Genomic DNA, 15820 nt, shown 5'->3' on the forward strand with positions numbered 1-15820 from the left:
CATATATTGCAGTTCTATCTTCATCGACAGTTCAAATTTCACTTGCCATACTCAGTGTTTTTGTAGTTGATTCAGATAGTGATTTTCACGGCACTTTGAGTACATTTCTTGCACCATGTTTATGACTAGCAACCTCAATCTGGAGGCATCTGCTAAGCTAGAGATAATTCTAATTACGGCACATGGAAATACTGAATGGAGACCATTCTTGTACTTCATGAGAAATGGGAGTATGTCAATGGATATCCACCTAGACCATTGGACAATCCAGCCAATAGTAGATCTACTCCATTTGTGATCACAGCACTAGTAATGGGATCTATAGCTACACAAACAATTTTCTACCTGTAGCAGATCTTGCCATTGTCTAAGCATAAGCAGAATGGGATAAGAAAGATAAGTACGCATATCATCTGATTAAGCAGAATGTGCAAGATGTTATGCTAGGAAAGCTTAACACCATCAAGACATTGAAAGAAGCATGGAATATGTTCGCAGCTCTCTATGAGTCTAAGAACATATCCAGGATTCTTACACTGAGAAATCAAATCAACCAGAGTTTTCGCAATAGCAATGAAACGTGTCATGCTTGCGTACTCAGGATAAAAGACTACAATAATTAACTTGTAGCAATAGAAGAGACTGAATCGAGCAGAAATGGTTCAAGTCATCCTAAATCGACTAGGAGAGGGATACGAGAATCTAGTCCAGAGTATTACCATTTAACGGTAAATTTTGACACTGGAAGAGCTTTAGTCAGTCTTACTTGGTGAAGAACTCAGGACTCAAGCCATTTAAGCACGCAAAGGTTATTCTAATGATCATGCATTAACAGCTTCAGACAGAAGTAGAGGCAGAGGCAGAGGTAGATCGTTCCAGAGAAGTCATCATCATCAACAACAAAATCAGCATCAAAGTCAACATCGGCACCAACAACATCCTCAGCAACATCAGTAAAGAGGAAATCATTTTAATCGAGGAAGATTTTAAGGACGAGGGAATGCATCTACCAACGTGTCAGACATCCAATGCAACTACTGTCACAAGTTTGGACACTATGAAAGAGATTGCCGTAAGAAGCAGTATGACCAAGGCGGTCAATTTAGTAGTAATCGAGGGAATTTTCACGATAGAAGAAATCATCGTGGTGGACATTCTAATCACAGTCATTTTGCATATGAACATGGGAATATGTTTCTTGTAAACGAGGGAATGCAGCAGACTGATACAGTGTACTTAGACATTGATTTCAATCCAAAAGAGGATTTCAGCTATCAAGTTGACCAAGCAGAACAGGATCCTTGGTATATTGACAGCGGTGCATCATCTCACATGACAAATCATGAGGAATGGTTCACAGAGATGAAACCATTAGAAGGTCAAAAGAATGTCATCTACACAGCAGATAATATATCGAATCCAATTCAAGGGACGTGTTATCCCTATGAACAATTTCATTGGTATGAAAGGATTGGTGAAAGATGTACTTTGTTTTGAAGCTCAAAAAGAACCTCTTGTTAGTAGGTCAAATGACGGAACACAACTATCGAGTCATCTTCGACATAGATGAATGCACTATCAGAGACAACCAAATCCAGAAGATGTCAACTAGTAGCAAAATGTGTCAAGGAAGGACACTTGTACAGAATGCTAGCTACAGTACCATATAAGCATTGTTGAGATATCGAGCTCCACTCATGATATGCCAGGGTGACCGTTGTGCATTTATGTCACCGACTTATTAGTTGCAGATGCGGTTGGTACACCGCCCATGAATAATAGCTAGATGACAGCTATCCTTATGTACTCTAGTTTGTGGCTCAGTTAGTATGCCACCTTAGTTAGCTGAGTTTGGTTTGAGACCTACATATAGGGTTCTTCTATTTCTTTGTACTAGAGTTCTTTTGGCTTTCACAACTAAGAAGAGGAAAACTGTTTTCAGCCTCCACCTTTGTGTGTATTCCCCCATTGTGTATGTGAGAAAGCTGCAAGTGAGACTCCTTCCTCTCTCCCACTATCTTCACATGGTATCAGAGCCTGGTTCGTGGTAAGGAGCTCAAGAAAGCAAACCAAGTTCACGGTGTTTTGGTAAGAGGACCAGTGTTGCTTTTCTTTTTCGAGTTTGGGAGCAAATCTCTGTAGGTAGCACAGCCGAAAAGTGCAAGAGTGCATTGTCTCAGATTGAGACGCCCTTCGCGGTGTGGCGAGAGGGCAATATATGCTACGGGACAAAGCAAAACCCTGGGTGACTTTATTTTTCAGATTCGAGGCCATTTTGGGGGCGGAAGTTCTTTGCAAGCACTGAGAAAAAGGCCCTGTTTTTGCTGTGCGACCACTGCTCTGCAGGTCGGTGAAAAGTTATCGCAGAAATTACATCGTATGCCTATGCGCAGAGATACTGGGAGTTACAGAATCATCCTTATTGCATGTTGATGCAAAATCATCACTAGGAAGTGACGGTCAAATACCACTTTCGTCAGTTTTGCAGATTTGCCCGTGTGAGGCAGAAGCTGTGTTTTTTGCAGTGACAGAATATTTTGCAATGTTCTGTAATGGCGTCTAATTCTCTCTCACACATTGTCACTGAAAATTTTGAGAAGAACAACTTCCAAGCATGGAAGTTTAGAATGACGAATTTCCTTATGGGAAAAGGCTATTGGGAGTTCATTACAGGAAATGAAGAAGAACCAGTTCTTTCTAATGTTCCCAATCAACAGGAAATGCAGGCATTTAAAGGATGGCATGAGAGAGCCAAAAAAGTTATGTATTGGCTGTCTATCAGTATTTCGGATTTTATGATTGTGCATATTCAGGATGCAAGTACGCCAAAGGAGGCATAGGATACTTTGGCAAATATGTACAGCACAAATACGCAAGCCAAGAAAATGCAGCTCAAGCAGGAGTTGCACAATGTGTAGAGAGAAAATATGAGCATCAATGACTACCACATGAAGGTGAAGAAAATTACAGATGCACTTGCTTCCGTTGGGTCACCAGTGGAAGATGATGATTTAGTTTCTGTGACCTTGAATGGTCTAGGAAAGGATTATGCACAGTTCCGGACATCCATTGCCGTCCGTAAAAATTTCCCGATTTTGAGGAGTTGTTTGCTCTTCTAATTTCTGAAGAGCAGATAAATGATGGTGCATCTTCTTCAGGAGGGACTTCAAAAGAAACTGTCTTCTACTCAAATGCTGGAAGAGGTAGAGGCAGAGGTCGAGGAGGCCGATCTGGAGGCCGTGATAGAAATCAGAATATGTAGCAAACTCAAGAAAACCAGTCCTTTGGAGGAGGACGTGGGAACTCTAGAGGCAGGGGGAGCCAAAGAGGTCGTGGTGGATGACAGAGGCCAAAATGCAAACAGCAATGTTGAATGCTACTGTTGTGGTAAAATGGGTCATATGGCTAAAGACTGCTACAAAAAGCAGAATGACATTATGAATGGAAAATTGCAGCAAGGCAATTATGCATCCTCTAGTAGACAGGGTGATGACAGAAATGAGCACCTATTTATGGTGCAGCACATGACCAATTCTGTGACAAGTGCAGAAGAAAGAAATGATGTGTGGTATGTTGACTCAGGTGCATCAAACCATATGACAGGTCATGCAGAATGGATGCAGGATGCAAGGAAAATAGAAAGACTAGGATTTGTGAAGACTGGTGATGATACTGCACATCCTATTGTGCAGATTGGTAAAATTCCTTTGTCTATGCAGGATGGGAAAAAGAAATAACTCTCTTATGTATTTCTTGTTCCGAATATCACCAAGAACCTGGTTTCTATTGGTCAAATGGTTGAGCAGGGTTTGTAGGTCAGATTTAATCCTCATGGATGCTTTGTTGAGGATATGAAAAATAACAGTCGCTTGATAGCAAAAGGAAAGAAGAAGGGTAGGATGTTTACGTTGGATGCAGACATGCCTAAATTGAGTGCAGCAATGTTTGCACATGGGACCGGTGTAGTTGTAGATATTGATATCTGGCATAAACGCATTGGTCATGTTAATGTACAGTGACTTAAATCAATGCAGGCCCAAAATATTATTGCAGGATTGCCTAAATTCAAGGTTGTAGAAACACATAAGGTATGTGAAGCCTGTCGATTTGGAAAATAGGCAAGGAAACCATTTCCTAGACATGTTCAAGAGAGTAAGAAGACATTGGAATTAATCCACTCTGATGTGTGGACTACTAAAGCTGCATCCATTGGAGGTTGTCATTATTTTATCACTTTTATTGATGACTACAGCAGAAAAGTTTGGGTGCATTTTATGAAAAAGAAAAGTGAAGTGTTTGGGCATTTCAAAGCTTTTAAAGCTATGGTTGAAAAAGAAACAGGCCTGCAAATAAAATGCCTAAGGTCAGATGGAGGGGGAGAGTACCTCTCAAATGAGTTTGCAAGGTTCTTGTAAGAGCATGGCATAAAGTAGCAATATTCATGCAGTCATACCCCACAGCAAAATGGACTTGCAGAAAGGAAAAACAGGCATATTGGAGAGGTATCTCGGGCCATGCTAAATGAAAAAGACCTACCAGATTATTATTGGGCTGAAGCAGTTGCTACAATAGCTTACATAATGATCAGGACTCCCACTGCAGCAATACATGGCATGATGCCAGAGGAGATGTATACTGGTAGGAAACCATATATTTCTCATTTGAAAATTTTTGGTTGCATTGCCTATGTTCATGTGCCAGATGAGTTGAGGTCCAAGTTGGATCCAAAAGCTGAGAAGTGCATCTTTATTGGTTATTCTCTGCAACAAAAAGGGTATAGATGCTATAACCCTTCTACTCAAGTTTACAGTGAGCAGAGATGTTTTTGATGAGATGAACAGCTAGTATAAACCAGTAAATGTGATTGATGATGTAGATGCACAAAATGGTAATGCTGCATAGAATTCACAGCAGCAATCACAAAATATTAGTGGACCTGTAGTGTCCTCTAGCAGTGGTTCACATACTTCGCCATGGATAGGCAGATTGAGATCAGGAGAATCTCCTTAAAGCAATGTAGATAGTGGTATGCAGGTATCACGAAAAGAAAAAGAGAAGGTAGATCAGCCCATGTTTGATGTGAATGCAGGTCACTCTTATGTGGATGGTGAATCTAGTGGCTTAGAACAGAGCATTGATGATGAGTTGGATATTCCTTCTGTTATTATACCTGGAGTAAGGAAGACCAGGGAGAGCACCTGGAAGTGAGCCTATTTTACGGAGGTTTACCAGAGCTAGGTATCCTGTGGGTAGGCTGAAATATGATGGATTTAAAGCCATTCACTATGCCTATATGGTCAAAGTGATACAGGAACCAGAACCCACTTCTTTTGAGCAAGCCATGGGAAAAGAAAAATGGGAGAAAGCCATGGATGCCTTGGAAGCAAATGCTACATCAGAATTGGTGCCTTTGCCTAAAGATAAGAATGCAATTGGCTGTAAGTAGGTTTATAAGGTGAAGCACAATGCAGATGGTTCTGTGAACAGATACAAGGCAAGATTAGTTATCAAGGGGTATGCACAGACATATGGCATTGATTATGAAGAAACATTCAGTCCAATTGTCAGGATGGCAACTGTAAGAGCAGTCATTGCTATGCTGTATCAAAGGGATGGTCTTTACATCAGATGGATGTAAAGAATGCCTTCTTGCATGGTGATTTGCAAGAAGAGGTCTTTATGGAGCAACCACCAGGTTATGTTCATGCTGTTCATTTTGAGTTTGTTTGCAGGTTGCACCTAGAGCATGGTCTGACAAGATAGGACAATATCTTGTCACTATTGGCTTTCATATTTCCAAGGCAGATTTCTCACTTTATGTGAGAAAAATAGAGAAAGGTATTATGCTGCTTGTCATTTATGTTGATGATTTGATCCTCACAGGTGATAGTGATGAAGATATCCTTCATGTGAAAATGCTATTGAAGCAGAAGTTTGAGATGAAGGATTTCGGGAGAGCTGCGTTATTTCTTGGGCATTGTGGTGATTAGATCACCAAGTGGGATATTGCTCTTGCAGAGGCAGTATGGATTGGACATGCTGTCTAAATATGGGATGACAGGCTATAAGCCTATTTCAGTTCCTTTGGAGCAGAATGTGAAGCTGAGCGCACATGCAGGTGAGCTTCTGGAAGACCCTACTGATGCATAGTAGGAAGTTTAATTTATATGACTATTACCAGGCCAGATTTGAGCTATGCTTTTGGATTGGTAAGTCAGTTTATGCAGGCTCCAAGGAAACCGCATTTGGATGTGGCTAGACGCATACTCAGGTATGTGAAATCCACATTGTAGTATGGACTATTTTATGAGGCTGGCATTCAGCTACAGTTGCATGGATACACTGATGCTGATTGGGCTGGTAGTATTTCAGATAGACGATCTACCAGTGGATATGTGTTCTCTTTTGGGAGTGCTGCACTCACTTGGACCAGCAAGAAACAACCTACAGTTGCCTTGTCGAGCACAGAGGCTGAGTACATGGGTGCAGTAATGGCTGCATGTGAGGTAGCTTGGTTGCATAAGCTACTTTAAGATATGCATCAGTCTATAGATGGGCCGGTTGTCATTTATTATGACAACATGAGCAGTATACACTTGGCAAATAACCCAGTCTATCATGCTAGAACAAAGCACATTGAGGTGCATTATCACTATGTGCAGGAGAAGGTTTTACTAGGTCTTATTGATCTAGTTTATGTCAGCACAAAGGATCAGGTAGCTGACATATTCACGAAGGCATTGGGTGCAGAGAAGCTGCGCAAGTTCAAAGACCTGCTTGGTGTGCAGGAATTGGGATTGAGCTCGAGGGGGAGTGTTGAGATATCGAGCTCCACTCGTGATATGCCGCGGTGACCATTGTGCATTTATGTCATCGACTTGTTAGTTGCAGATGCGGTTGGTACACTGCCCATGAATAATTGCTGGATGATAGCTATCCTTATGTGCTTTAGTTCGTGGTTCAATTAGTATGCCACCTTAGCTAGCTGAGTTTGGTTTGAGACCCACATATAGGGTTCTCCTATTTCTTTGTACTAGAGTTCTTTTGGCTTTCACAACTAAGAAGAGAAAAACTATTTTCAGCCTCCACCTTTGTGTGTATTCCCCCATTGTGTATGTGAGAAAGTTGCAAGTGAGACTCCTTCCTTCTCTCCCACTATCTTCACAAGCATGCCATGTCAGCTCAACCATAAGAGATGCTACTATCTGCAAAATGGCACAAGAGATATGGTCATGCTAATTTCAAGTACTTGTTAGATCTTAGGAATCAGAATATGGCAATTGAGACAAATCCAGAAGATGTCAGCTAGTAGCAAAAGGTGTCAAGGAAGGACGCTTGTACAGAATGCTAGCTACAGTATCAGATAAGCATGCCATGTCAGCTCAACCGCAACAGATGCCACTATCTGCAAAATGACACAAGAGATATGGTCATGCTAATTTCAAGTATATTAGATCTCAAGAATTAGAATATGGCAATCGGGATTCCAAAGCTACAGTTTCTTGAAAAATTTTGTGAAGCATGCTACTTCGGCAAACAAAAGCGAACCAACTTTGGCAGAAGTACCTCTTGAGCACGAGGTATTCTTGATTTGATTCACATAGGTATATGGGGTTATGCCCAAACCCGTAGCATCAATGGTTCACTTTACTACTTGACTTTCATCGATGACTACAACATATATTGTTGGGTCTACTTTCTGAAAGAGAAATCTGAAGTGTTTTCTAGATTTCAAGAATTTGAAGCCATGGTAGAAAATCAAATAGGCAAAAAGATGAAAGTCATGAGATCAGATAGAGGAGGTGAATACATGTGTTCAGCATTCCAGAACTTTTGCAGAAGTCATGGCATTTGAAGACAATTCACTTGTGCAGATACTCCCCAGCAGAATGCAAGAGTTGAAAGGAAGAATGGTACTTTAGCAGACAATGTTAGAGCAATGCTTAGTGAGAAGCATCTTCCAATTGCCTTAGCTTCCTTATTTTTTGTACTTGAAGCCACATGACGTGGCTTAGCTTCGTGCTATATGTATATACAAGCACTTTTTGAGCTTTCAATTTTATTGCGTTTTGGAGTTGTAATGTTTTATTTGGAACTATATAGCATACACAACATACACAGTATTCTGTAAATTTTTTTTTTTTTTAAAAAGCGCATCTATCAGTGCGTTTAAAAATGCGTTTATATTCGCGTCTGTCTATTCGACTTGCGTCTATATGTGCGTGTATAAACATGTTTATAAGCACGTCTATTTATGCATCTAACTGCGCGTCTATATGCGAGTGTGTCTATTTGCGCGTCTATTTTCGCGTCTGGAGACCCGCGTCTAATTGCGCGTCTATATATCAGACACACGCACATGCTTCAGCCCAGAAATTCTTTAGCAAATCTTTCCCTTTCATCATACTCCTACCCATTTCATAGATGAATTGAAGAGTTGAATGATCATTACTGTGGACCTCAAAGGAAAAAGCCAAAACAATCATTTGATCCAATGGTTGATGTACAAAAAGGACACTTTCTTTTGGTCCGACCAGCAGAAAAAATTTACCCAATTTGGCTAGGCATTGCTCAAACTGATGTACAAAAGGATAATAAATCTAAAAATTTCAAGAAGGTTTTCATACAATATTGGGCACCTATATGCAAAAGACACAATGCAGAAATTGAGGAGGTGTATGCAAATTGTTTTAGGGTCTGAATGCCTGAAATAGGCAGCGCGTTAACACGCTGCCTATTTCATGCATTTAGGCCTCAAAAGTAGGACCCCAAAGCACCACTTTCTTACATCTGGGGCATTCCACATCCCATTGGGCATCTGCATACCCTGCATAACCTTTACTGTTCACTACTCTCACCACTCCTAGTAGTAGGTCCTCATCCCTAATCTAGGAAGCTTGCACACAGCCCCAAATTGTCACTAGTAATGACACTTGGCCATATAGTTCCCTAAGGCTATCTCACCAGTGTCCAATTAGCCATCAATTTGCTCAATGCAGAGAAAGAAACCACTACCTATAGTCTCTCACCCTATGGGCAGCAAATATCTTGATACTGCAATCTATTTCCCCAGTAAGAAAACTAGCATCATAACGCAACAAACACTATGACAGTCACACCTGTACATCCCTCTTGAGGTTCTAGGGATACTTCACATTCCAAGCATGCATTTCTGACCCCTGCCTAAGGCTATACCAAAGATGTGCCATGTGCCTAGCAACCACTGCCATGTGACATATCTCCTAGAGAGAAAAAAAGCATATTCCCACACAAAACATGTTACTTGCCAAAGCCTGCAAATAGGATACACAATGAATTCAATCCCACGTGCATTCAGTGCTCTTCCCACTCTCAATAGGCATCAGAGTTCCAAACACTAGCCCTACTGCGCCCTACTCTCACAACCAAATGACCATAGGCATCCATTTCAATGCAAACACCTGCATCAAACCTGTGAGTTGTTACTAGCAGCCCATGCAGGACCACACACTTCCCAGACAGCCACAAGTGTCCATTGACTCAATGGAATACCTGAAACAATGGATGAAAGCATAAGTAGCCTGCCCATAATCCTTCAAAGCACAAACTTGCTCTACAGGCATTCACTGTGAATCTCCCTACCAACCAAATCCCTCCAAAAACTCAACTCACTGCTCAATGGTAACCACTAGAAAGCATGAGAGAACCCTTTACCAGCCCGTAGCTTAACCCAAGCTCATTCACGTGCTAAAGCATACCAATGAAAGGACATCTTATCCACATTGGCAACTGTTCGTAGAAGCAATGACCCTGCCCATATAGTAGCTTACTTTCATGGTACAACTACATACACTGTCCGTACAATAGCTTGAAACTTGTACAACTGTACACAGCCTGCAAATCCTGTTTCGTACAGCCCGCACACAGTCCTGCAAATCCCATTCCGTATAGCCTACACGTACTAAATGCAAATTAATTGCAACGTACGCACATTCTATACTACTGTACGATAGTTTGACCATGTGCTAGTCCGTACACACAACGAGGTTTCGTACGATGGTCGTATCCTGGTGGCTGAGCTCCTTGCACCATTTTTCTTCCCCTGTGTGTCAACCCATCGACCTACATGAAAGATCCGTTGTTTTTCTCTAGGTGCTTGCTCAAGTAACCTTGCTAATTGGATCTAAGGCATGGGAAAATGCCACATGCCCCCCTCCCGCGCCCCCCCTTCATTTGCCCTTTGGGACCTTAATTTGCCCCCAGGCCTTCTAGTTGGTCAACACCAATGACCAAGTTAAGGTATAATTTCCCCTTGCCCCTTCTATGGGGACCATTCCAATGACCAACTTTGGATCCTAAGGGTTCTTTGCCCACTCTTGGGCCCAAACCCCAAATTCACTGCAAGGCACAAATCTTGGGTCTAGTCCACATGCAAGCCAAGATGCATGCTCTGAAATTCACAACCTTGTGACATACCCCTCTCTTGAAACACGGCAAGCGACCTCGATTGCATTTGAAATGCATGTGAATATACCATCATGAAAGCATGTATTACAAACTGGTATAGCATATATGATTGTTCAGAGCCTAGGGTAGCAATCCATATACATTGTAAAAACCTCATAGTGACAAGTACAATGATCATAAAAGTCCCAAGGTAGATGTACTGTTAGCAAGTAGTACCTTGGTGAAACATACAATGTCACCAAGTGACCTCTAGATATTTGAGCCTGTCTGTAACAAAGAGATAGAGGTACTACCCCTCTCTTGAGCATTAGGCAATGCTCCAGACCTACGCTTTGCTGAGCTTGAAGGAGCCACAACCAAAGTTGGCTCAACCCAAGAAACTTTCAAATAAAGCTAAAACAACTGAGGTGTATCCGACATATCACCCTCTTCCAGCCACTTCACATACAATGGTGAATGATTCCAAAATTTCACCAGATGGCAACGGGAAGCTTTACCTCTAGCTTTCCTTCCATACATGCTTTGGAACTAAGATAATCATCATGTTCCTCATCCTTTGGCTACACACAGAAAGCATATCCTTTGGCACACCTCCCTGGAAAGGTTTGAGAAGATTCACATTTCAAGCATTATGAATCCTTGAAAGATCTGGTAGCTTCAAGTAGTAAGCTACATCACTGATTAGCTAACATACGATGCAAATCCCTACAAAGCATCCACCTCCTATCACAACGCTGGCCAAATAAATTCTTGATTGCTTTCACTAAAGAATCATTACTTTGATGCCCTACATGCTAGGCCTAAACTGCTTGTAACACCAGAGATGACCATGCATCTAAAGGAATCCATCTCTGAAAGTATATTGCATGCTGTTGTCCATCAGACAATCGATCATAGCACCTTGCGAACTCCCCATCCTCTGCATACTAGTCCTTCATTGCATCCAAATTAGGACTCAACACATATTCTTCTCGGACAACCTAGTTTGAGTGAGGAAAATATCTCAAGGTCTGATGATCTGTTTGCACAGTGAAATCAGTCCAGAGCAAGTAATGCTCCCATGCAAAAAGAGCAAGAGCCACATCCAACATCTCTTTCTCATATTTTTGCAAATTTCTTTCAGCATCTTGCAACATTCTAATCTTGTAGGCAACAACCTGTCCATTCTGCATAAGGATTGCACGACTGTTGTTCCCACATACATCACCGTGGACAACAAAAGCTTGACCAACATTGCCATTACCCATAGCATGGTTTGCTATACTAGCCCTAGTGCCCTGTATACCAAGCATGCCTATAGGAGCTCCCATAGTGACATGCATTCCACATTTCATTCTTGGCTGCATGCCAGTGTTTCAATTCATAACTCTCTACTTTCTGGCCTGCATATCTCCAAGCACAATCCCTTGCATACCTTGCATTCCATGTTGAAAACCAACAGGTTGATTTTCAAGCATTCCTCGGCCATTCCCAACTTGGCTAGCCATTGCTTGAACACTAAACCACCACCAAAGTATCCTAGATGCGAGCTAGATGCACTAAGGGATGTGGAATGACTTTCTGTCCTTGATTTGCATGTTGAAACTATTACCTTGGCCATGCAAATCAACACCAACACTATGCATTAACTATTGCAATGGAGCAACCTGTCCATTTGGCATAATTGTTAGCTCTCCATTCAATGGCTTAGGTCCATAAGTCTGCCTATCAACATTCTGATCGTCTTAAACAAAAGCTCCTTTAAAAAAAGATTGCCCATCCTCAGAGGACTCTTGTCCAACCAAATCCTCATCACTATGTGATATACTTGATGCATTCTCTTTCCTACAATTCAATGATAGCAAGCAATACTTGCACCAGAGACAAACCACAGGCTCACGTCCTTAAAGAAGATGGTGATGTCTCCTCACCAAGCAACCACGGACTCACTCCCTTGAGAAAGTTGGTGATGTCATGATGATGGAAGTCATGGAACCATGAAATCGGCCTTCAATAAATTAAAGGGTGGTAGAACTAACGAGTAACTAGCCAACATTGTTATGCTAACAATTCAACAAATATGCAACTAGCAGACTGGTGGGACATAGATTGGCCCCAAACCTTGACACCTCTTTTGGTATTTCTTTAATTAAGTGAGAGGCCCTGAAATCCAGGCTACAAAAAGGATACATTATTTCTTACATCTGGGGCATTCCACATCCCATTGGGCATCCACATACCCTCCATAGCCTTTATTGTTCATTGCTCTCACCACTCCCGGCAATAGGTCCTCATCCCTAATCTAGGAAGTTGCAAACAACCCCAAACTATCACTACTAGTAACCATACTTGGCCACACAGTTCCCAAAGCTATCACCAATGCCCAATCCATTTTGCGCAATGTAGAGAAAGAAAGCATACATACGCTTTCTCAACTATCTAGGACTGCCACTACCTATAGTCTCTCACCCTATGGGTAGCAAATGTCTTGATACTTCAACCTATTTCCCCCATAAGAGAACTAGCATCACAACACAACAAACACTATGGCAGTCACACCTGTACATCCCTCTTGAGGCTCAATGGATACTTCACATTCCAAGCATGGAATCCTGACCCTCGCCTAGTCAACAAGGAGGCTGTACCAAAGTTGTGCCATCTGCCTAGCAGCCACTGTCTGCATGTGACATGTCTCTTAGAGAAACACAAAAAAGGCATATTCCCACACGAAACTTTGTTACCTGCCAAAGCCTACAAATAGGGTACACAATAAATTCAATCCCACTTGCATTTAGTGTGCTTCCCACTCTCAATAGGCATCATAGTTCCAAACACTACCCTTGCTGGGCCTTCCTCTCACACCCAAATGACCATAGGCATCCATTTCAGTGCAAACACCTGCATAAAACCTGGGAGATATTACTAGCAGCCCTTGCTAGATCACACACTTCCCAGATAGCCACAAGTGTCCATTGACTCACTGGAATACCCAAACCCAAGCTCATTCACGAGCTAAAGCATACCAATGAAAGGACATCTTATCCACGTTGGCAACTGTCTGTACAAGCAATGACCTTGCCCGTACAGCAGCTTACTTTGGTGGTACAACTACTTGCACTGTCCGTACAATAGCCTGAAACCTGTACAACTGTACACAGACCGGTATCCTTCTTGAGAGGAGGGGAAACAAAAAAAACTCTACTGAGAGAAGAGGCAATCCAGTCAACAGTGCTTCCCAACCAAGAGACTAACCCTGGGAGCTCAACCCACATGGGACACTCATAAAAGAGGAATTCCTCCACCTTGAAGGATGGACTAAGAAATGGGCCGAAAACCACAACCTCGTTTGACAGATTGAGGTCCACAAAAGTGGGTATTTCCTACGCTTCAACCCCAAAGGATTCATGCCCTCCTGACACCAGTAGACTTCAGTGTAGGTAGAACGAGAAGAACCCTCCCAAGAGAGAAGCAATATAGCCCACAACATCTAACCGGAATACCTGAAAAATCCACCCATATAGGACACTCATGAAACAAGAACTCTTCTATGCTAAATGAAAGACTCCAGGGGATAATAAATGCTATAGATCCATTAAAAAAAATGACCGACCTATCACTTTGTTTCTCAGCTTCTCTGAAAAAAACCTAACAAGTTTTCCAACAAACCTAGCAGAGAAGCTTGATGCGGGGATATCACACTCATAGGCTAACAACTCCTCTATTTTTGACAGCGAGGGGATTCGACCGGTGAAAAAAAAGTATACTCCCTCCCCCTTTGGCAAGGCATGTTAGCTCCAGGTTTAACTATGTCTAGCTCAATCTTGCAGCTCACAGAATGCCTTTTGTCTACTTCGAACCACGCCTTCTTGGCCACTTCACGAGCCCTTCACAAACCTTCTGCATGCTAGAGCTTATGGGCCTCCTCATCATCTAGCACGCCTTGGGTAGCACAGACACCCCCCCCAAGCTCCCGCTTAAAAACCAGCCATCCCCCTCCCACTTTGGGATGTCCTTTCCTCTTTAATGCGCCCCCTACCCCCCTCCCCAATCTCACTTCCCTCCCTCTTTAATGCCTCTACCCTCCATTATTATTTAATTGAAACTCTCTCCCTCCCCTTTATCCCTTAGTTTAATCATGGCCTTGCCCTCTTCCTTTTCTCAATCTCCACAACTAATTAATTGAATTTAGATTAAAAGTTGAGTAGGGGCACATATAGTGGAGGTATCCATGAACGATTATGGCCTTCTTTTTCTACTCTACTCTTCTAATTCTAAAAATTCTCTAACTTTGTGCCCGAGCATTGGATTTGCATCAAACGTTTTTCATTGGGTTTCTAATTTTCTATTTCAATTGTCTTGGCATTTGGCATTTGGATTGGATTAACAAAAGTTAGAAAATTTGCATGATTCATTGAGAAAATTAATTAGTGATTTAATCAAAACATTAACCTAAGCTAAACCCCCTAATGTTAATTAATCTAAATTAAGCTAATTTAAAGCCCTTATGACATGGTGGGAAAATGGTTTTATTGGGAAAAGTCAATTCCTCATGATGAATATCATATTGTTTGGTGCAAATGTGGAGTAGATGTCATTTTCAATCTTGAAAAGCTTCACTAATTCCTTTTTCCTACAAATCCCCTGAGCTCAAGAGCTCCAAGGTTTTGTGGGAAAAAAATGGGATAAAAACGTGGGGGACCACATGCCACCTTGGCATTAAAGTTCCCATTTCCCACAAAACTCCCACCATGTCATAAGGCCCTAATTAACCTCCAACCTACCTTCCTACCCAACTGAAGGCCAAATTTTGTACTGTTTTGCAATACAAGTCGGCAACTTTTTGTTATTTAAATATTAAAAAAAACTCCAACCTACCCCTGCCCATGACTCTCTTTGACTCGCTCCTCTCTACCTCGCAACCCTCCACCCTACTCCTCCCCCTCTGCTTTGCTTGCCCACCGCCTCTACCCAACCATCCTTACCGACCACCATCCTTTCTGCCCTCCATCCAACCACTCCCTCCCCTCTGCCCCATAGCCCCTCGCTCTGTTTAGACCCCCCCCCCCAATAGTCCTCCCTGCAACGCCCAGACCCATGGCGAATCACATTTTCAAAATATACGGAGCCATACTGAAAGAGGGGCGTTGCTAGCAGAGGCGGCTCTCCTTCGCCATCAAAAGAAGCGCAATAGGGGTGCGAGGAGGAAGGGCAAGGTTGAGTGACCAAGAGCTTGGCCAAGTCGATGTTGCTGATGGAGAATGAGGCAATAGAGAGCGAGGGAGGAGGTGCGGGAGGTGCTTGGAGGGCAAATCGCATGAACAAATGCCGTAGCCATCGCGTGAAGCTCTCGCCATAGCTAGTTGAAGCTCGATGCTCTCTTTATGGCGGGTCAGAG

Source organism: Dipteris shenzhenensis, chromosome 3, assembly GCF_047967505.1.
Source record: "Dipteris shenzhenensis isolate YYH24624 ecotype China chromosome 3, Dip_SZ_1.0, whole genome shotgun sequence".
In the NCBI taxonomy this organism is placed as follows: Eukaryota; Viridiplantae; Streptophyta; class Polypodiopsida; order Gleicheniales; family Dipteridaceae; genus Dipteris; species Dipteris shenzhenensis.